The sequence below is a fragment of the Aptenodytes patagonicus genome, chromosome 19 (genome assembly GCF_965638725.1).
Source record: "Aptenodytes patagonicus chromosome 19, bAptPat1.pri.cur, whole genome shotgun sequence".
NCBI lineage: Eukaryota > Metazoa > Chordata > Aves > Sphenisciformes > Spheniscidae > Aptenodytes > Aptenodytes patagonicus.
In genome coordinates this window covers 4,329,709-4,353,053 of record NC_134967.1, presented here as the reverse complement: position 1 = coordinate 4,353,053, position 23,345 = coordinate 4,329,709, and the positions used below count along the sequence as shown (strand labels likewise).

The 23,345-nt window shown below is 51.2% G+C and overlaps 1 protein-coding gene across 6 annotated transcripts in view; it reads right to left on the bottom strand.

Annotated features, from left to right (window-relative positions):
- The window catches only part of CASZ1 (castor zinc finger 1), a 211,974-nt gene that overhangs the window by 63,603 nt on the left and 125,026 nt on the right, over positions 1-23,345 (bottom strand). The window contains exon 1 of one of the 6 annotated variants that reach the window (XM_076356423.1): positions 1,929-2,001. The exons of the other annotated variants lie outside the window; for them this stretch is intronic. The gene's annotated coding sequence lies outside the window, so the exon portion shown is untranslated. Of the gene's footprint in view, positions 1-1,928; positions 2,002-23,345 lie in introns of those variants that run through there. 6 annotated transcript variants of the gene reach the window in all.

Below are 23,345 nucleotides of genomic sequence, written 5' to 3'. Positions count from 1 at the left end.
AGAGGGAGGGAAGGGGTGGTGGAGAGCAAAGAGGGCTGGGAAAGCCTCCGGAGCAGGGCCAGCCAGCCCGTATGGGAGCCAGCTCCCAAGGAATGAAGAAGAGGCCAAGAAGTGAGCCTCTTCGAAACGCTGCACAGACCTCTTTGTAAATGCTGAAAGAGGCAGGGTAGCGGGTGCAGTGAAACATCAAGGTGGTAGAGAGGGAACCAGACTTAGCTGCAAGTACCTGACACTGGGGGAATAAAAAGGACCTGGGAGAGACAACAGGTCTCTTAAAGGATGCAGATTCAGAAGGGAATTGCTCAAAGTTTCATCAGTCCCTCTTGGTGACTGTCTTTAACAAGTTACATTACAGAGAATCCAAACCCACCACGACCCAAGTCAGTGGAGAGCAGCTCCCTGGCTTCAGGCCGGGCTCAGTGTCACCCCTAATCGAGGGCAGGGGTTAAGTGAGCCACCTCCTAAAAAAGGGTCCCTCCAAACCCTGTTGGCAGTTGGTAGGCAGCTTAAGAGCAATTTGCAATCCCTTTCAGCACTATTAAGCTCAGACCCAACAAAGAATGCAGAGTCCTAATTAATTGCAGTGGGAAGTCAGGAGCATAAATGGGAGCTGGGAGCCTGAATGCTTGTTGCATCACTAAGAAACACAGGGCCAGAAAAAGTTCATTATTGTGGTCTTTCTGGTCCTGCAAAGTAAATCAGTGTGTTAGCTCGCACAAGGTAAGTGACACCTCAGCAAGAGCTGCATGGCAGAGAACAAACTAGAGCATCTTAGCCTTCCAGCTTGTGTTACGTCCTCCCCACAGCCCCCGACCGCTGCCTGAGCTGTATGTGAGCAGGTAACATGCTCTGGGCTTAGTATGCGAAGGGGGCACTCGGATTCCTTAAAGGTTTCTATAATCCCCAAGTGGGGCTGGGAGTCTTCTGTGAACCCACACAGCAGGCACCCATCACACGCAGCACTGGGAGTTCAGGGGCTCTTTAATCCCCAGAGATGCCTGGCACCTGCAAATACTGTGGAACATGGTTAGGAGAAACGCTTGTCCGTCCTGTTCGTGTGGAAAAGGCTCACAGTCTGGCCAGAGGAGAGCCGAGCTCTAGTGTGAAAGCAGTGGGTCATCCCTGAGCTTGTTAACTCAGCAGTCCTGTCAGAGTGGCATGGGAGAGAAACCCCACCGGCTGAGCTGTGTGGGCACTCACCCCATGCTTCCCAGTGCTCACACCGACGCTAATTCTCTGTCTTGCCTTTTGCTGCTCTTTCTGCTGGTCATTAGGGCTCATCTTCTTATCCCTCTTGTCCTCATGAGCCCATCCATGTGCTAGCGCTATCACTAATTGCAAACACCCATCAGTGGGAACACACACGTGTATGAAAACGTGGCTGTGCAGGTACACTATCACATGCAGAGGCACACATGACCCAGCACACAAACACACGCAGTCGCATGCCCATACATGTGCTCGTGAAACGGTATGCACACAGAACACATGCTAATGCACACAAACGTCTATGTACCTGTGACTGTACAAGTATTACATCCGCACACCGCAATACACAGACAGATACACAGCGTATGCACCTCCCCAGAGGCACACACCCGCACGCACTGAGCTTTGCTCAGCCCTGCACACGCGGTGAGCACCCACGTATATACAGCCCACCAGCAGCCACACATGCAGACGCACACAGGCAGCCACCCGTGCAAGCGCAGAGCACCCTGCATGCACTCACACACACTCTCACACACACACACACACATGCTTTCAGCACAAGCCCGCATGCCAGGAGCGGTTTATTCTGCAGCTTGGAGTGAGAAGACAGTGGGCTCCCAGCCGGACCCTGCAGACAGACTCGGCAGCAGGGACAGATACACTCCCCATCCCACCAAAGAGCCCCTCTTTACCCCCAGCCCATCTGCACCTCACACCTTAAGGCAAAAAGAGCATCGGTGAGTGTCTCATTGGAGCTGGCGTCCCAGCGGAGTGTGTGTGCCGGGCAGGGGATCTCTCCCTCTCCCTCTCTCTCTCTCTTCCACTCGCATCTTTTCATGAACTCTATTTCTCTTTCCTTTCTGAAAACAACTGAGCTGTAAATACTGTTTAACCTTCTTCCCCCCTTCCCCCCTCCCCTCCGCACTATAAAAACACAAATATGCCATAACTCAGCTGGCTCAGCCGCCGCGCCTCCAACATGCCCTGCTCCAGGCCTCTCAGGAAGGTCATAACAAACGACTTTCCGATTCAGTGCTCCTGAAATAATTTTGTGTATTAAAACCTGAATCTGCACTTTCTGGACCGAAAGCCTCTCTTAATTATGGCAAGCGTCCTTGGGATGGACAGTGATCCTTCACTACAGCACCGCTAACCAACCGGAGAGGCAGCCAGCTCCGGCTCCCCACCACCACCTCCTCCCGCTGCCCCCTCCCACCACCACCCAACCCACGGCCCCCCTTGCTCCCTCGCCCCCCCGCCTTCCCTTTGCCCAATCTGTTTTCAAAGTGTGTCTGTCCTTTATTAAATTGTTTTCTTTTCCACATTATCAGTTGCCATGGAGACCTCATCTCTCGGATTATTTGAATTTCATTATATCTATTGATTTGGGAGCATTTCATCTTTTTTATTGTTTTTCTGTCAATTTTCAAAACGAATAACCATCTAATTTGCGTCAGTGCTGATTATGTTTGTCCCTCAATAGAGGTCGGCAGCTGCGTCGGGGAAACAAATCAATGGGAAACCATCATAAACCTCCCCAGTACAATCTCCAGGATATGTGGGTGACATTCCACGCCTGCGAGAAACACTCATCATATCCAAACTTCTTTCTTTTCTTTTTTCTTCTCCCCTCTTTTTTTTTTTTATTTCCCCCTCATAGCTAGCTCCGCTGGCCAGTGGCGGGTCACATTTAAAATCCTATTTATTTTACACACATACATGTACAATTTTGGACGCATCGCATTTTTAGACAGGGAGGGGACAAGGGTGAGAAGAGGGGGAAGGAATTTTTTTTTTGTAAGAAAGAAGGGAAGAAAAGGATGACGAGGGAAAGAAAAAGAGGAAAAGTGGATCGGGATTGCAAATTGCTTACTGTTTTTTTTTTTAATAATTTATGCAATTTTAAGCATTTATGTATAAATTTTTTAATAAGCCACCCTGGAGCAAAATAGCCATTAACATCCCGACGTCCTTCTGTCCAATGGGCTCGTGTGCAGGATCAATTTCCGAGAGTACTTTCCTTTTTTTTATGACATGATAAAATGCTTTTAAAGCAACTTACACAAATATGGAAATTTTTTTCCCCTCCTCTTTTTTTTTTTTTTTTTTTTTTTTTTTGGTAACAGCCTCCACTTATTCACCAGGGAGAGCAAGCGAGAGAGCGAGAGTGTGTGTGTGTGTGTGTGTGCGTGCTGGGGAGGGCAGTTGGCAGAAGGATAGACCCAGCCCTAACTGGAACGGACCTGCCTGTCCTTCTAACAAGGGCATAAACTTTCATTAGCGATGCACACAGTCAAAGGCAATTTAGGGAAACGCGCTGTACAGAAAAGGAAAACCTCAGCGTTTTTTATACAGCGGCTCCTTGGCTCCGTCCAGGGGGCTCTATCCTTGAGCTCAGCTTGCGCTCTCCAACCAAAGTGACCCCACCGGCCATGGGGGAGGCAGAAGCAGAGGCTGGGGGGGAAGAGGCTGGGGGTGCTCTCGGGGACACCAGTGCCCGGCAGTGCCAGCCTCGGCCCCTCACCTCAGCCCCGCCAGCAGCCTGCATGCCCCGCAGCTGGTCCAGAGAAGCCAGTCAATATTAATGTCTTGCTGGAACCCACCGGTCCTACAAGAGGCCCAGAGGTATCTGTAGTTCTGCCCACTGCAGAGCTTCACCCCTCTGACGGGCTAGTCCCCCCCAAAGGTCTCTATTTCGGGTTTCCACACACTGACAAGTAGCTTGCAGCCGCTCAATGCCCCTTTGGGGCATTAGTTACAAGCTGGCTCTGCCCAGACCAGACAGATGTGTCGCTGCTGCTCCTGTTTCCACAGGGTATATAGGCTAGTTATTTTTGCAGCTGGGACATGTTCAGCCTCACACAGGAACCTGGAAAATGCCATTCCTAAAGGGACGGCTCCTGCAACTGGCCCTGTGAGCAGGCAAAGCTCTGCGAAGGAGGGACACGAGCACACCAGGCTGGAGTGACACCAGGCCAATATGAGGGGCTTGGCGAGGTCTGAAAGTCACAACCACACGTTGGAAATGAAACAAAACTATTACTCCAGCTAGCAGTTCCTTTGGCCCTCTGTCTTTGGGGTTGAAGATATACAGATATACATTATACATGCCCAAGCGTATACATGTCCCTGTCCCTGTGCATGTTCCTATTATTTGCTTCAACATGAAGCCCTGACACTGGTTTTTCTACAAGAGCAGATTTCTTTACCTTTTTGTATGACACACTTCCAGAGATGACACAGACCTATGAATTTAATCTTACTGACAGCAGGCTTGCACGTTACTGGTACCTTACACAGACCCCTGCACACTCCCAACCGTGTGCAGCCCCGGTGCAGGCTCACCCCAGCCGCACAGTGCTGGCCGGCACAGGGCTGTGCACACACCTGCCCCACGTGCAATGTCTGTGGGCATTTGAACTAAAGCAGAGGTAAAAAAAAAAAAAAAGAAAAGAAAAAAATTCAAGGGGCAGCCAATGCTCAGCTGGAAAAACACAAAGTGCCGAGAACAGCAAACCCAATCAATAACAATCACAACCCCAGCAGCGGGCGAGGAAAGCGTGAACCGTTTTGGCCTGCTCCCTGCATGCTCACCCACTTGGGAAAACACAGTCCCCTGGAGGTCCATGATTTCATCCCCTCCCGCTCCACCCTACATTTGCCCTCACTAAAAAGCTTTACAGAGTGCAAGTCCCCCAGGCTCCTGTTTTGGTCAGAAACTCAGCAAAGAGGAGAGAGGGTCTCTGCACAGAGGAACAGGACTCCTGGCAATGAGCTGGTGCCCGAGGAAGTTTCTTGATGCTATGAAAGGCTCTGCTTCCAGCAAAGTGCTTCTTACACTCCACATCCTCCTAACCTCCCCTCCAAAGTTTTGCCCTTTGTGTCCCCCTTCCCCTCCCAGTTGCCAGCCTCAGCCTTAGTGTGCTCTTCCTCTCCCCTCTTCTTTCCTCAAGTTCCCAACACCATCCCAGCTTCCTCCTCCCCAACATCTCCCACCAAACCTCTTGTGCCGCGGTCCGCACGCCCATACCCTTCCACACCTCTCTTCCCCCAGTCCCTGTGGTCCTACCACCCACGGCTGGCAGAGAAAGCCGTGCTGCCCAGGGGACCAGCACCGCCAGGGACCAGTGACCAACCTGGGGAGGGGGAAACATGAAACCTGTCAGGGAAAAGGTGGGAGCTCTCCCTTCTCCCGGTCTTACATCATTCCTCACCCAGACTGTACAGATTTTGGGGATTTCACTGTAGCAGCAGAGAGGTCAGCAGGAGTTGAAGGTTTTCGGATCATATGTATCACTCTATATGGTCTTGTCTATAGTGAGTGCTAAATATAGCCAAGCCAAACCTGGAGGTGACTTCAGTGCTGGGATGCAGGGACATCAGCCACTGCACAGGCACTCTCCACTACCTCAAAGCAATACAGACGTCAACAGTCACAATCCAAAATTGAGGATGCCTGTGAACCCTCTGTCCTTCCACTGCCGAGAGTATGAGCCAAGGGCTCGCTCTTTCTTTCCCTCTCCCAGGTGTCCATAACGGTTCCTCCTTTTGAGTGGTAACCAGTTAAAACAAGGCAGCATTTTCTAGCTTGAAGGTCCATTTTTCCATGGGATGTTGGACCCTCTTATCTACGGCGTGCCAGCATCTGTTTCAGCATAGCTACTTAAAAACTTAAACAGTGGAAGAAGCTCTGAATAGAAGGGGAAAGTCTCTTGTGTGGGTCAGAATAATTAGGCTGAGCTCAAATTGGCTTTAGGCATCTGCTGCTGCCTCTGAGCAAAATCAAGCCATGCTGCTTCCATCAGCATCTCTCCGCTGTTAGCCTTACCCCGCAGAACAGAGGGGACGACATACTGCCTCGTATAGGGCATCTCTGGGAACAAGACTTGCTTCAACAGAAGCCATAAAGCCTCCTTATCCAGCTATCATTAAAGCCCAGAGAAAAGAGGCCAGACAGAGAGATTGAGATGAGCCATTTCCCCAACAAACTTGCTTCCCTTTTTCATTCGCTCCTTTCTTTTTTTTCCCCCTTTAACTGTCATTAAAATAACAAGTTTCTGTTACAGTCTAAACATTCCCACATTGTATAAAGGGTTATGTTACACTAGAGTCACTGCCGGGCCCAGTGTTTGCACAGAAACCTCACTGCAGGTCCCCCCTCCTGACGAAGTGACTTATTAAAGTTTAAACAGTAATTAACAGAACAATAAAAATAAAGGGATGTTTGGGGAGTCGTAGTGCACACAGGGTTTTTGGCAGTGCCAGCACTTTTCAGTGCCCTGCGCTGGCAGAAAAAACGGCTGCAAAACCAGTGGGAGAGATCGTGTGCTCAAAGCCAGGAAGGGGCCGCGGCAAGGCTGAGGTGTGATCCCAGCCCCAGCACGAGGGTACGGAGAGCAGCAGACAGCAGGACGTGAGGGAAGGGTACGGGGGGACTGGGGAGAGGATGCCAAAGGGTCACTTGGCAGGAGGCTGAGTCGGATTCAGTGCTCGCTACCAGCGCTGCACTCAGTCTGTGCGAGTACGCGCCAGACAGCACCGAGAGCCTTCGCTGCCTGTTCTCCGATTCTGCTGAGATGGCCTGGACAAGCCCCTGAAATCTGAGTTTTGGGAATTGTGTCTCTGAAACCAGACCTGGGCTTTGGGGAAGTAGCTCCTTTACCTTAAAAGAGAGTGGCAGAGAGGAAACAGCAACCACAGAGCAAACCCCTGAGAAAATCTTACAACAGGAAGAGCTTCTACAAGAGATTCCAAGAGCAGCCCCCTTGCTTGGGAGCTTTAAAACCAGACAGGAGAAGACATCTTGTAGGGACTGATCTTGCCCTGGCCCCATGCAGGTGTGGGGAGCTCTGAGCTGCAGATCCAACAGTGTTTTAGTAATTCTGGGGTCATTCCCTCCTGAAATGCAGTCAGAGCCAGGACCACAGGGCCAAACACTAGAGCCTAACTCGCTATGCAGGACCACAACCCTGTCTCTCCCACCAGAGCAGAACTTTTCCAACCTATGTGAAATTGGCTAATCAGGGCTCCCTTTATAGGAGCAAAACTGCTTTTCCTCTGTTTTATTCCCATCCCAGTTGCCTACCTTGCCCAGGATGAGCTCTAGAGCATGTGGGTAGAGTTTAAGCTTAGGTTGTCAGCCCTCCCTGTTACCCAACACGCAGCAATGCAGAAAGATCTCATTTGAAGATATTTTTGGTGCCTATTGTAACTATTCTCAAATGTTTGCCTCAGTAGCTCACAGTGCTAGTTGGCTCTAGCCCTGATGTGTGACTCAGTACACATAGCATTGTGCAGTCCCATGTTTGCTAAATCTCTTCCAGTACAACTGCTCAGTTTGCAAATAAAAAGACAGCTCTGTAAGGGTGTATCTCCCATGCAGAGTGAACTCAGGGAGTGCTGCCTTGAGCCCTCTCCCACAAAGCCCTCCCCCAAGTCTGGTACTTTGCACCCCGGGCCAGCCGGGCCAGCCAGGGAGCAGCGTGGCTCTCACCCGGGGTTGGGGAGCAGCTCCACCACTGCGAGGACACACATGGAGACTGTCCAGCACCAGCTGCTCCCAGTCTGCCCGCAGCCTCCCTTCCCTCCTCTGCTGGGGTGCAGGAGGAGGAAAATTCTCCCAGACTCTGCTGCTGACAGAGCCTGTGGCAGCTCTGTGAACAACCACAGGAGATGTCCCCAGAACTACCAGTATCGCACCAGTACAAGTCACCGAAGTGAGGACACTCAGACCCAGTGTGCCTGCTCACACCTCCAGGAGGCTAACCTGCCAGCTGAGAGTCATGCACCGGTCCTGCAAATTCATTCTGCAATGAAAATGTACTCCAAATGTCACAGGCTTGGCTTTAGAGCAGTCCACGAAGTTGATTCCTCCTCTTCAGTCCCCTCGCTAGTGAGGAGGACTCTGTCTTCTGCCTTCTCAATGGTGAACTAACCAGCTTGTTTCTGCAGCTGCTATATTGGCACTGCAGGGCAAAGATACACTTCAAGTTCCTCAAAGTCAACAGGTCTCATTCTGCTTCCAGCAGCTCAGTGGTATCCAGCTCAACACTATCACTTACTGACAAATATCCACCAACTGAAAAAAGCCACAAATATTGATGAGGGATCCTGGCTACTCTGCTACTCCTGCCCTCCCACCAGCAAACACCGCTGAGTCCCTGCAGGGATGCCCAGGCATGCTTGCTGAGCAACCCATTTCCCAGCCTTTGCTCCCTCCATCTGATCTTCCAGCAGGCCCGGGAGGAGAAGCCACCTCCAGACACCACGGAGGAGAGGGATTTGTGGACACTGAGAGCACAAAGCAGTGGTGGGTCAAGAGTCCCTGCAGACACTGCAGCTGCTGGCTCCCTGCTGGCAGCTCCTGCCCCAGGATGGGGAATCACTGCCTTTGAATCGTTAATCCTCAGCCTCATGCAGAACTCCTTCCCCCCAAAGACAACTGTGACTGGGATCCACTGGCTTTCCTGAGGGCAGACTGGCCCTACAGGAACATTATCAAGTCCTCTGTAGTCTGGAGTAAATAGCAGGGATGGTCACGATTTACTCCGTGGTCTGGGAAAGGAGAGAGCTCAACTCCCAAGAACTGAAGGAAAGTGTTAAAAATGTGACTTCCCAGGCAATTACCAATGGTGACTTTTTAATAAGCTGTTTTCTAGGCACTGGGGGAGAGAGGGACATGGGGGAATCAGACGTTATGAATCTGAATTCAGCCTAGGTTTCAGAGGTGCTGGTTTAATAAGCCGTGAGGAGAGCCTGCACTAGCAGCGACAGCCCTGCAAACGAGTGCCAGAGTTGGGGGCTGGCATATCAGGGTTCAAAATTAATGAAAACAAGACCTTGGCAACCTCAGTGACTTCACTGCATTCTGGTGTAAACTGATAAACTCGCATGGTGCTCCAGGGAGGATGTGAGATGGAAGGAAGGGGGAAGGAGAGGGTGAGTGGGAGACATACTGACGCCTTTTCCCCTTACACCTGTGTTTTAACCGGGCCCCAGCAGATGAGCTGGAGGTGTGACACACGGCTTGCCATGCCTCCCTTGCTGCCCTGCACCCCATTCAGCACCCCGCTTCACCGCTCAGGATGTCTTCACAAAAGCCTGTTCTGAATCCTCATGAGGTCCTCGGGTCCCACTGCCGGGGAGGTAAATGGGATGACAGATATATCATCAAACACAGTCTTGTTTGGCCAGCAACACTATGCTCTCTTATCCCCAAACCTTCTATTGCAACGTTTTTATGTTCTCAGTGGCTTTTCTGCCTCCATGGGAAATTAAGAGTAACTGGCTTGTTCAGACTTGCCCTTGAAGACAGTTTCTACAGAAAGCCCCCGAATCCATTTCAAGTCAGGCAGGGCAGCCTCTCCCTGAAACCCCCTGATCAGCTGAGCCGCTGGCTCTGGCTTTTTCTTCCCTTCGTTGCCCCAAGCCAGCTGGATGCACAGGAACAGCAGCCAGAATTCAGTGCTGGAGCAAGATGCTGTGTGAGAGTCAGCAGCTCCACAGCCTGAACTGCCTCCCCAGGAAAGGCAGATACAGGTGTCTCTGCCATGTCTCACTCCTGGAGATCTCCTCTTTGCACATTCCCGAGGTTTCTCTGACCTGATGTGAGCTGAGCTGCCAGTCTGCTTTCTGAAGGACTCTCCTGCCCCACAGACTGAGGATGAGTGGCTCATCTCCAGTCCTGAGCACAAGCAAGCAAAATCAACATGTCAAACATCCCAGACGCTCTCAGCCCAGTGCCTCAGCTCTCCTCTTCCAGACCTGCTAGGCTCGATCCCTCTCTGACTGCTCTTATGCTAATGTCACTCTGCTAAGCTCAGAAGAATGATTTTCCCAGCTGACACCACGTCAGTGACAGGAGAACTGAGCTTATGGCTTTCCACTGCCACTCACATCAAACTGAGAGAAAAAGATACGCCACCCAAATCTGAACTTTTCATCCCATTCACCCAACTACGGGGTGTTTTCCAGCTCCTGGCTGTGCTGGAGTCAAGGTCTCCAGACTCATTTGCAGCAAGAGTGGCAGTGCTTGAGAGAGGAGGTGTGTTGAACAGGTACAAGTAGGTGCAAATAGAACAACAGAAGGTGCCCCCAGGTCAGCACTCACGTGCATTTTCCTCGGCCATGTCTGAGGAGACTTGGAGTCAGAACAGAACACAGCTTTGCATGGGGGTCTCAAACATTTTCACAATGCAGAAAGACTGTCCTGTGCACTTCCTTTTCCAACACGTCGTTCAGGATGCATCTACAGCAATGTCAGTAACTGCCTGTAGGGAATGTTAGAAAATTATCTAATGCACTCTTAATCACCTGGTCTTGCAATCTACAGAAGGAAATAGGAGCAGCCAGCACAGTATGACCCTTCTTCCAGACACCACTGACTTTAGATACCAGTATCAGTGGTAGCCTGGTCCATGTCCCAGAACTCAAGCTCTCTTTCGGTTAACAGGCCATGAAATTATTTAGACTATTCTTGATTTTACATTCTGTTATATTTGTAATTAACACAGAAGATCAGCAGCGCCACATCCTGCAATCCCCGTATTTTGCTGAATACAGAGGAGACTGTGCGCTTAGAAGCACTTAGTCTTCACCTAACTCTGCTTCTGCTAGGTTTATGGGAAGCCAACACTTCACAGCAGACCTGTCCCACAAGGAAAGGGTTTGATATTGTCAGAGATCTGCATATATTTGAACTACGATATGGGAACCAGCACTCTAAAATCGGGTCTTACCTCCTTTTTTCGGAAAGGACTTTTAAACAAAAGAAAAAAATCTGCCAGCACACTAAGCGTTTGGCGCTATCTTCAATCAGGGAAGCCTAATTATACCCATTATACTGATGAGGAAGCACTGGCACAAAGCTATGCATTCGCATGGCTACAGATACAAAGTGCATCAGTGGCAAAGCTGGAAATAAACCTGGGAATCATGGTGATGAGCTCATCACCCACCTCAGCATAGCCGCAACGTGGTTGGTCGTGGACTAGACCACGTCCTACCCATGTCCAGCAGGTTACAGAGCTGGTGAGGCACCCTCCACACATCTACTTAACAGGGTAAAAGTTTCAGTACCAGTGCTGAGATGGCTTGGGGTGCTCTGGGACACTCAAGGGACTGGTCACATAAGCTGGCCCATGAAGACCAGTCACTCAGCTCACTGTATCAGAGACAGACTAGCAGGCTGCGGACACCCAACAGCCAGAGCATCAGGTCTGAGCCACCAAGATACCCCGCAACCACACAGACCATGGCAGGGATGAATCATCTGCTCCTCCTTCTGAAGCAGCTTAATCAACTTCTCTGCATGTGGATCCTCGCAGCAAGGTCTAGCCTGATCTGTCTACGTATTAATGATCCCCTAGCACGTAAAGCCCAGAGATTTTCCTTGGCACCAGGGGCCAAGTACTTGCCCTGCACTCTCCCTGCCAGGTGCTGGGTGCTCTGGTCTAAGAAAGGCTGCAGAATCCCTTGGGATTGAGAGTCATTACATAAACAATACAATAGGATCACAGGCTGTAATTGTAAAAGTGCCTGAGGTCTTGGCACTGAAGTCTGCCTCAGCGAAGGCCTCTAAATGGAGACCCAAACAAAACAAACAAAAGCCCCAACTCTGTCAGCACTTAATGAACAATAATAAATAATAAATAATAACCCTAAGAGCCAACCTAGCAAGACAGATGTGAGGCACCAGGGCAGCTCTGAGGAAACGCTGACCCTACAGCAGTTGCCCTCCCTCCCCAGTTTCCAGTACATTGAGCTCAGGTCACTGGGTACTTGCAGGGTTAGGTCCAGAGCAGGGAACCTGGATCTCTGTCAAGAGTGTGCACCCCCCAGTAAGATGTATGAGAGCTGCAGCCTTGGTATGTCCCTGGATCAGGACCTTCACCTGCTAAGTGAGCACACACGTACACCAAGTCACACCTAGCTCTTTCTTATTGCAGGATCTCTCTTTAAGTGCTAAAGGCAAAAAGCAGCAGATGGAGCTGAGCAAGGGAATCCAGATAGGTGTGAGTCCAAAGAAACCTCTTCCCAGCATCATTATAGTCTTGACTCAGAGTCCCCCACCTGTGCTGCGCAAGCTGAGCTCCTGGCAGGACACCGGGAGAGCTGCTTGGCAGGGACACGGGCTGAAACAAAGGGCCTAATTTAAGTATTTTTATAACTCGGTACTTGTGACAGTGGGTTTAGCAGTTGCCAGCCATCTGGAATAAAGAATTACAGCCACCTCCCCTAATCCTATATTGCCTAAACCCTAAAGCTGGTTATGGTGCAAGGATGAGGCAGCAGGTTGGGAGGAGGCAGTGATGGGAAGGTGGGGGTGGAGAAGGGACCACAGGAAAATTCTCAAACTTATTTCTTTTTCCTGTGAGGTGCTGGGTGGTCCCAAATGTGTCAGAACTATTTTTGCTAGGAATCAAGAGAAGACAGGATGAAGAAAAAGAGGGGAGAAGGGAGACAAGGAGTCCTCCATGACCACACAGTCGCATACACCACACACACACTCACACACGCACACAGAGGCTTACTGGTCCGCGCAGGGCTGTCAGGTAAATTAGATCTGAAAGCTGACAATTTCTGACCATATTTCCTTGATTATTTCAAACAAATGCACACCAGCCGCTGTAAGGAGATTAAAGTGACATAAACGTCCCGAGTGGGAGGAGGGAGGGCAGAGAATTCAGGTCACCCCCATCCGTCCCCCATTTGACAGCCGCTATATCGCTATCCAATCCAATAAAAAAATCCCCCCCTTTTGCTTTAATTAATTTTACAGCTAGCTTGCTTAATTACTTTCAATCAAAATCCTCCTGCCATCGCAAAATTAGAGATGGTTGAGCTCCATTAGCCTAAATTCTTCATTTCCATATAGAAAGAGGCTCCCTCGGCAAAGCCAACAGGGCTCCCTCCTACTCAAGCTGCCATTGGACAGATGCCTGTCCCTCTGTCTGTCTCCAGTTCCTTGGGAGAAGCAGGAGGAAAAGGATACAGTCTTGTTCCCACCAACCCCTTTCATAAAGCATCTCCTTGAGAGCCCTGGACACGGGAGGCCTCTCTGCTCACAGCAAGGACCGCAAGAGGCGAGAAGGACAGCCTGCCCTCATGGCCTTCCTACAGCCACACTGCAACAAGCATTTCCATGGCTGCACAAGGGAGCTGGGTCGGCAGACGGCCTCCTTTCTGCTGGGCTTTCTGCTGCGGCTGCCAGCACTGGGGATGGGATCTGGAAGGGACACCTCTCCCGCTAGGGCTGGACTGAGCGCTGCCACCGTCATTCCACACAGGCGTGCAGGCATCACTAACTCGAGCCAGTCTCTGCTGGACACATGGAAAGGAGGGGACACAGGGGCAGCTCATTTTACATCTGCCTGCTGTGGGGTTTGGTACCTTCCTTCAGAGCATCTGGCACTAGCCGCTGTCAGAAATACGACACTGTGGACCATGGAGCTGCAACATTCCTGTAGCTCCCGTAGGCATCATTAGCACCTCTCTCCTGCGAACACAAATCATGAACTGTCCCATTTTGGGCCTATCTGAAAGCAGTCCCAACTGGTCTCATGTCCATGAAACCTCAGAAGTGCAGGGAGTGGCAGCAATAAAGCCATACAGAGCTGGAAAGGAGACAAGAACCCCAAGTGGGTGGAGAGGACGGGCGCAGGAGGAAACCCTGGAAGGAGCTGGGCACGCTGGGAACGGAGGAGGAGAACTAGCTCCTCTCAAAGGACTGCGGGAACTGGAAAGAATTACCCAGACTGCTCCAGTGGATCACACTGCAGCATGCTTTCCTCCCATTTTCTCCAACTTCCTATGGTTTCCTCCTTTCCCATCTCCCCATACTACTTGCAGAGCAATGGTCTTAATGGGATTTTACCTCCATGTAGGTACTGAGCCCTGGGAACCACCTAGTCATTTAACCCAGCCAGTGGAGCTTGGCCCCTGCTCCCTCCTCCCACCACCTGCCCAGGCCACACGCTAACCTGGAGCTGCAGGAAGGTCACACCAGCACCCCGGTCTCTGCACGTTCCCACCCTTCAGAAAGCTCAAGGGGATTCATAAGCACAAGCAGCCCAACTCCCCCCCCAACTCCAGGGAGGACAGGTCAAACCCTTGCTTCTTTAGAACAAAATGAAGAGACAAACACAGACCTATTTTGTTTATAAGCTTAAAACTGAATCCAATGGCGCATCTACCTGGGGATTTTAGATTAAATGGTTTAAGAAACTCAAATAGGCTTTTTAATCCGGTCAAATAAAAAGAGCCCCAAAGAAGCAAAGAATTCACCCTGCCGAGCCTCACGCCTGTGAAGACAGCTGGGCAAGAACAGCTTTCTTACTCTCTGCAACTCCTCTCCACCCTGGCATGGGACATAATGTATTTGCCAAAATCTGGAACCTTAGGATACACCCTGTTCAGGACTCGTGCAGACTTCACTTTCCCATGGACGACCCACTTCGATCATGCTGTATAGCACTTTCTTCATCCTTTCTGTGTTCTCTTACGCTGTTCATCTGGGCTCTTCCCCCTAACACCTGGCAGGCCGTGCGAGCATGGTGCCAGCCCTGGTTACATCACCAGCGCCAGCCAAAAGCAATCCAAGAGAAGGTATCAAAACGCCTAATCCACATTCAGCGCACACATTTATGCACTGTCTTTCATACAAACTACCTCCCTGAATGCTTCACAAGAGACAGGCAAGAAGAAGAGGGGCTGAGCAGCCGTGTGCTCGTGAGATGCAGAAGGGAGACCAGCAGTGCCTGCCAAGGGAAGCTCCTGCAAAGAGTGGCGGCCGGACAGCCAGCGAAGGTCCGATGGATGAAGAGCAACACTACACAGACTTGGGGAGTCTGATGAACATCTGGAGCTGAATCTTGGCAAAGAGCAGGAAGCAAAGGGGCTCTCTTCTCTGCTGGATGACCACTTCTCCAGGACTTCCAGCCTCCTACCTCCTCCCAGTACCACATCTCACCAAATTTCCAACAGAAACTGTCCCCTATCCCCCACCGCTGCTGTTCAACTCTGGAAACGCTCAGAACAGGCCTTCCCCTGCACATGCTCTGCAATAAAATTCCCGACTTGTGTCTCGCCTGCTCCAATGCTCAGAGCAGCTGGGACAATAGAACAGAGAGGCCCTAAATCCACCAGACTCACCCTAAATAGCAATGGCCCATAATTTCGCCTGACATTCAGGAGCTTGTTATTCTTTCCCCTCGTCGCCTGGCTGGAGCTGTTCAGACCCATCAGTGTTATTCTATGCATTAAATGGGAAAAAAAACAACTCAACAACAACCCAGAGAGTTTTCAAGCCTGCCCAGCGAGGGCTGAAGGGGCGGCATCCCTAGCTGTGCTGGCGGTGGGAGAACAGGAGGAATCAATGCCTCAAACCCAGACCCATCGCCTCCGCAGGGGAACAGCAACAAGTGGGTCCTGCTGAGACCCCCAGCAGAAACACACACTTACCCTTTCCTCTGCTTCCATCCCTAACAAGGGAGCTGCAATCTCTCCCAGCCCTTCCAGCCTCCCACTGGTGCCCAGGAAGGCTGCTGCACACTCCTCCCCACCACCCGGGTGTGGGGAGCTTTAACCACAACAGTTTGGGGTTTGGGTTTTTTTTTTTTTCCCAGGCTGGCTCCAGCTGATTAAGGACCTGCAACAGGATGTAGGGATTACAGCAAAACCTGGCTCTGGATCAGCTGGGGCACAGAGCCAAACGAGAGAGTGAGGATTGCCCCCAGCCTGGCTGCCAAACCGGCACTCGTCCTGTTGGGAGGCTGTGAGGGCTGGAGCTCTGCGCTGGAACAAGGCCCCTGCCCTCGCTGGCTCTGCTGGGGAATGGCCTGAAGCCCACACTGACAAACGTGCCCACATGAAGGGCAGGGTTGTGAGGACGAGGGATCTGTGGCTTACAGGGCTTGCTGGAGAGAGGAAAATCCCTTATGGCCTCACTCTTCATACCTTCACCCCAGGCAAAACAGGTGTGAGGGGGCAGGCGCATCCCCACCTCCCGTCTTGAGCAGCAGGAGCAGCCCAAGTTGGTGATGCCCCATGATTCCCCCATCCCTCTGCCAGGGTCTGCACCACGTGGAGCTTCTAGCAGGTATCCTGGAATAACACATGGCAAAATACTCTGTGCTGAGTTTTTAATCCAGGAAGAAGTGATCAGGGAAGGCAATAATCTCAGTTGGCACACAGAGCACAGCAGGGTCTTGCTTCTGGGGAGGCATCAAGAGCAGAATTAGCTTCAAGGAGACTCTGGGGCTTTTTTTTCTTCTGCTAACACTGATCCCTGCCTGGACCACCAGCAGCAGCAGCCCCCAGCATCTTTCTAAAGTACCTGTCACTGCAATATCCAACTGCTGTTGTCCCCTAGGGGACATCCCCCCATGCTTGGGTTTTCCAAGTCCCTCTTGGACCAGAGCAAGAGGGACAGTAGCAGCGAGAGCAGCCCTCCTGCTCTGACCTGAAGCTGTTAGCCTCAAGTCCTGTTTTAATCAGGTCTGGCAGAGCTGCTGCCTTGTTTCCCAGCCTGCCACCTCGGAGGGATAATTTGCCAGCGCTTTCTCGGAGAGCTCTGTGGAAGCACTTTGCAGAGCCTGAATATGCCTCTCCTTCATGGCCAAATCCTGCAAGCTTCCTACTGGCACATCTCCCTCTCCTAGTGACCCCCTGGCTCTGTCTGAGCAAAGGAGATCATGACGATGCCAGGATTTGGTCCTCTTTTCCAAGTGCTCCCTCACAAGACCTGGCAGTAAGAGGGGGAAGCTGCTCAGAGCAGCAGGAGGGGGTGGAAATCTGTCTGGCAGAAGCAGCGCAGAGACTTCTTAGTGCTGCCCACCAGACTCATCGTAGCAGAGAAACTCTGGAGTCAGCTCCTGCCGGCCTGGGGCTGCGGGGGGAAGGCAGGAGTTGATATTGCAGGCGGAGGCCACTGGGATACCATTGAAAGCTGCTAAATATGACCAGGTTAGCACTTTAGTCTTTAATGGCAGGTCACCATTAATAAACCCAGGGCCCCAGGGTGCAGTACAGAGCCTCCCTCCCTGCCTCCCCGAAATACTCATTTCATTAACTTCACTGTGTGCGGCGCTCGGCACCTGTCAGAGGTTCGGCAGCCAGGAGGGTTGGCAAGGGTTAAGGACATCTTACGGCAGAGCTAACCACTCTCTCCTGACACAATGGAGCAGGGGAAGCTGCCTGCACAGCACCCCTTTCCTCCCCACTGCTCCCCTCTGCCTCCGGTTCCCCCGGCTCATGCTGGAGACCAGCCCACAGCTTTTAGACCCACACAGACGGGGCACCCTGGGAAGCCTCGAGAGCGGGGAAGAAGCACTGTCCCAGGCCTACAGCCAAGGAGCTGAGCACTGGCAAAGGATAGCCAGAAACGTGGCCCCTAACCCCAGCTCTGGCACTGACTCCTTCTCTGGCCTTCAGGAGATCACTTCATGTCACCGTGCCTTGCTTTTCCCATCTGTGGAAAGATGACAGCAGCACTGATGGCCACAGCAGGGAAGAAGGGCAGAGGGGAGTTACTTTGGATCCAGACAGGGAAGAAGCTCTTGTTAAATAAAAAGACTGTGCAAACAATAAAGGCCAAATCCTGCTCTCGGGGATGCTGGAATGACCCACAGGATTGCCCCAGTATACAAAAGGGTGAACTTGGCCATTGCAAAGGGTAAGCGGCAGAGAGGGGCCAGTGGAGCCAGCGCAGGGGAGGGGACCACTCTGGCTCTGCACGTGCCGCGCGCTCTCCGCGGCCTCACGCATGCTCCCGCAGAGGCCTCCAGTCCTGGTGGCTGCAGCACAGAGGACAGGGAAGGACAAGGTGAGAGGAAAGCATAAGGATGGGGCTTTGCTCCACCTGCTTTCACTGTGACGCTAGTCGTTTCCTGGAGGGATGGTGGGAGGGGAGGAGGGACAAATGGATGTCCCAGCTGCCAAAAATCTCATACCAAGTCTCTATCGATCTGCCCTACTTGGCAACTCAAGCTGCAGCCACCGTCTGTGGTGCTGGATCAATAAGATCTGGGTGGACAGGGAGGGAGAGGCACTTTTATGGGAAGGTGGGGTCTTTAGGGGGAAGTATTTTGATTTTTAGAGCGCCTGCAGAGTCAAGGAAGAGAAAATACTGGGACTGAAGCTGCAGTTTAGTTTGGACTCATTTCAAATACCTGCTGAGCCCTTTACACTGGGGCCCCAGCGACCTCCTGCACATGGGAGCTGCCCCAGCCTCTGTCCTCACTGTCCACCCACAAAAGCCTCTCGCCTGCCTTGGATGCTCTCAGCACAGATGTACTGGCTACAGCGATGGGCTGGTAAGCCACCGACGCACAGCACAGACAGCGTGTGCGCGGTAATTCTCCAGGAGCTCCTTACAGACCCTCCCCAGGGACCTGGGGCGAGGCAGAGACTCCTGCAGCTGGATGAGAAGGAATTGCCGTGCAGCTCAAAGAGCCTGTGGAGATGCCTCAAGTCCCCAAGCGGCACTTCGTGATGGCTTTTGCAGTGTGACTGTCACTGGGGCCAACCAGATGGGGAAGGTTCAGACCCTGGTGCTGATAGCCAGGCTGATTCGGCAGAGAAGACAGGCTCTGACGGGCCAGCCCACACAATTTCCATCCTGCCAAGTGGAAAGCATCACACATTGCCCCCTGGCCTCTCCATGAAGGAGATCACAGCCTGATAAGACGCAGTGAGCCAGGCAGGTCATGCACTGGGGAGCAGATGACCGCCACCGAATCCTTCTGTCTTTCTGTGCCTGGAGACCACTTTTTTATGCTCAGATAGTATAGCCGGGCCATTACTACCGAGCCCTGGAGACCAGGTGACCTGCTGATACAGAGGAGAGCTCTGTGTTTGAACGCTCTGGTCACCCCAGCATCTTGCTAATTTGGTGCCGATAACCCCATCAGGAGAAGGCAGCAGAGGCAGATGAGGAAAGTTTTTTTTCTCATACAGAGGGCTGCTGGGTAGGGCCAACTCCGGCGGCAGGAGTGCCCCGTTCCTAAAGCCAAGAGCCAGTGGCAGCCCGTCAGCTCCAATTAGAGCTGGCTGCAAGGGGGACGGTGCACTGGGTGTCACCTCCAAATGCCCTTTGGATAGATAGGGGGGGGGGGGAAATCTGCAGTTGTTCCAACGTTTCTTGCTCAGTAGAACAACTGTTGCAGTCCTTTTAGCACAAACCCAGCAACTGTTCCCAAAAGCACAGCCTCCTCAGCTCCTGTCCTTAAAAAAAACCCAACAACCGATCTCCAAATCGCCGGCTTCTGAGTCAGGGCAAAAATGTTATTAACAAAAACATCACTCAGGGGTGGGACACCTGCTCCCTGACAAGCAACTGGCCTGGCTGCCCGTGGTTAGTGTATTACATCAGGCCCCAAAAAGAGAAAGGAAAGGGAGGGAGAAGGGGAGAGAGTGGAAAAGAACAGACAGAGGGAGGATGACAGCAGAAGGGAGTAACAAAGACAAAGAAGAGCAAGAGAGGGGAAGCACAGAAAGAAAAGAGCAAGTGCGAGCGCATGTGAGAGACGGTGCAGGAGAGAGCGAGAGTGTGTGGGGGAGAGCAGAAAAGTGTACTGAAAGTGGCGGTGTGTGTGCAATAAAGTGTGGGAGTGCGTATGTGTGAGAAAGACTGCAAGCGTGTGTGCATATGGCAGAGACCAGAGTTAAGAGGAGGAAGAGAAGAGTAAGGAAGGGGGAATGATGCCACGAAAAGCAAGAAAGCTTGGAAAAGTGTAACAAGAAAATAGGGAGGAAGAGAGGAACAAAAGAAAAAGTGAAGGCCATCAAACAAATGAGTCTGGTAAAGCAAGGGAGCAAAGATAAGGGCAGGGAGGGAGGTATGGGAAGAGGAGGCGGGGGGCACTTAGGACAGGGCAGAGCCGGGGTGAGGGTCAGGAAGAGAGAGGAGAGGGAAAGGGAGAAGGGGACAGATGAGAAAAAAAGAATAAAAGAAATAAACAGGGGGGAGGGAGAGAAAGATGTCTATTAAAAACCTCAGTGCATAACACAAAATGTCAGGGTTTATAGCTTCATTCTTGGCATTGCTGGTACTGAGAACCCCACACAGAAATGTCACTGCTTGTCATGTTTAATCACCTGCTATTTGTTAACACCTTCACTGCAAGGAGTCTGCCCCTCACCCCTTGCAGGCTCTCCTTTTGGAGAATAAACTGTGAAAACATGCCTCTACCTTTCAGCTCTCTTTGGACAGTTCCCGTTGAACCCAGAGCCAGACAGGGGAGGCCAGGCAGGGCAGGCACACGGGGCACGGCCGATTGCTCTCCAGGTGGGGCTTTCAGCACAGCATAGGGCTCCTGCAGGCTGCAGAGGTCCCTGGCTGAGCAGGTTAGTGACAGGCACCATTGTCGGGGAGGCAGAGGATGTACATACACGGGAATGGGACAGAGGATACTCCTGGGAGTGCAGGACAATGCTAGGAGCAGCGGAGAGCAGGTGAGTGAGGCAAATTTGGGGGGAGAATGACTTCAGGGCAGAGAAAGGAGACAGGATTGAGAGGGGATGGCTCAGCTCAGCGAACGAACAGGCATGGGTAAATCAAGGTACATGGGCTAGTGAGCGCAAGGGCAGGGAGGAGCAGGGTAGTGGACCCTTCCTCCTGCTGCATACACGCCCCGTGCTCCCATCCCGCTCATGTCCTGTGACGAACACATATAAATAAAATCCCTGAAATCCATGGAAGTCTGAAATTCTCCAATCTGTTTGCTTGAACAGCAACTGTCACATAAAAGCCAACATCCAAAGCTATTAAATGTACAGTTACAGTTCCTTGCCCTGGCATCTGCACTGGTGACTTTGCTCTAGTTCCTCCCAAAGCCTTGGACTAATGTTTTTAATTTATGCCGGTTTTCCCCTGTGTCAGGCACCCGTGCCCCCACTGTCTGCACTTCCCACCCAGCTGCATACTGTCTGTCTGACATCACGTTGCTCTGCCAAAGAAATTATTTTGAGGTCATCAGTAGGCAAGACTTTTCCCTACTATTTCACACACTCCAACTGGAAAGAAACCCAAAAAAGCTCTCCTCCATACAGTAGGGCTCTCCCATACGAGCAATGAAAATCTAATTCTACAATTTTCAGGCTTACAGAAAGAAAGAAATCATCCCCCCACCTAAATGAAGAAAAATTTAAAGATGTGTATGCGAAGATCATTAGTGCAGCTATTTTGTTTTAACCAAAGAATAGTAATCAGCACTGTTTCAACACAAATGAGGGCTCAGCTTCGGCATGGTCCTTGCCCCATACTCTGAAATGCTTATGTCAGTGTGCAGCGTTTTTGAAGTGCTGATGCCAGTGAAGTTAGACTTCCCCTCTAGAAAATGAAGAGAATTTGGGGAGCCAAAGAAATGACAATACGATGAGCTGTAAGGGGATCCTAAATGCATCCAAACTTTTTTTCATGCATTCAAACAACAAAAAAACAGCAGAAGCCATTGGCTGGCTGGAGACCAGCGCAAGGGTTTCCACTCCAGCCCCCCATGACTGCTGGGTGCTGGCTCCCTGGGTGCCAGATCCCTCCCATGACTCACGGAAATGGGCAGCAGAGAGCTGACGGCTGCAGCTGCAGGACCAAGGGGCTTCCCAGCACTGGTGTCATCAAGATACTATGGACATGCTAGAGAAACATCCTATACAGAAAAAAAATACAAACCTGCAGAAACTCGGTGCTCATCTCTCTCCAATCCCTACAATACAATTTTAAAATCCAGTTTAGATCATCCAGGACTAGATGTGGGACTGAAGTAAAAACCTTCAAGCCCAAACCAGGCAGTTCTGGAAACCCAAACTCCAGAGTGCTTTTGGACTTCACATCTTGGTCTCCGGTAGCGATGGCAGCATGTTTCTACACAAATTTTCTTACGCATTTTCCTCACAACAGTGTTTTCATGGTCTTTTCTGATTGAGATCCTTGCTAGTTTCCAAAAGCAAATATCTACATCTCAATCTCACACACCAGAGGGACCCTGTGAGTGGTGGGGAAACCTGCACTGCTTCTCCTTACTGCCCCTGCACTGAGGACAGGGCCTTTTGCTCAGTCCAGCACCTTTCCCAGACACCCACAGCCCCCACAAAAGTCCACAAATAAATTCAGGCCCAGTTTTTGAACCCAAGAACAACTGTGCTGTGACATGTGAGTCCAGACGGTGATGACTGCCCTCCACATGGGGAGGGCAGGCAGAGGGTCAGCCCAGAACTTGGGGACAGTGGTTTCTGCCCCGAAGGACAGGCACAAGGTCCAGGAGCCACCCCACGTCCTATTCTGGTAACGGGAACAGTACACAGAAACGCCTCCCGCTGGCCTTTCGCCAAGGATAAAATTCACCCTTCTGAACACAGGCCAAGATGATCTAAAGTGACTACTGACTTTTGTTGCCCAACTTGAGTCACCTTAAATGGGCCTATTTTTCAAAGTGTCAGTGCTTAGCACAGCTGAGAATCGGGCCTCTTCAAGATGTCTAATACTACATTTGTCCAATCACCGCTTTAACAAGACCGATATTTCTCTCCTGTGCGACTTCTTCCAGTCTGGCCAGGCCTTTTATCTTTTTTCCCTCTCCCCTCCCTTCTCCTTGTTCTTTTCTTTTTCAGCTTTTTATGAATTTCTCTCAGCTTTCCTCCCTCTCCCCCCCTCAAGGTCATGCGGCTCATTTCCACGTTGAATATTTACTCAGCAAGCCAGGTCCTTTCACAGGCGCTCACCACAAATATGCTTTCTGATAAAGTCCAGAGAAAAGAAACTATAAACCCCAAAACAATGTCAGAAATAAATAAAAAAATACCAACAGGGCAAAGTGGGGCTGTAACAGGGTAGAATACTTCAACAGAGAAAGCTAGCAGGTAAAACATCCTTGGAGTTAGTTTACTCCATTTCCCTGAATTTCCATTATTATTTTCTTGCTCTCTTTTCTTGTTTGCTTTTCTGAATATTTTTGTTGTGCTGTCAGGGCTGTGCCACCTATATGAGGGAGACTGTTCTATTTAACCTCTTCTCTTCATCCACAGTGAAACTCACCCTCAGTCAAAGGCCAGAACCCTTCCAGCCCATGGGCACCTGTTCCTTTACGACAGCAACCTGGCAGCTCATACCCATCCGGAGCAGGGGAGTTCTCAGCTAC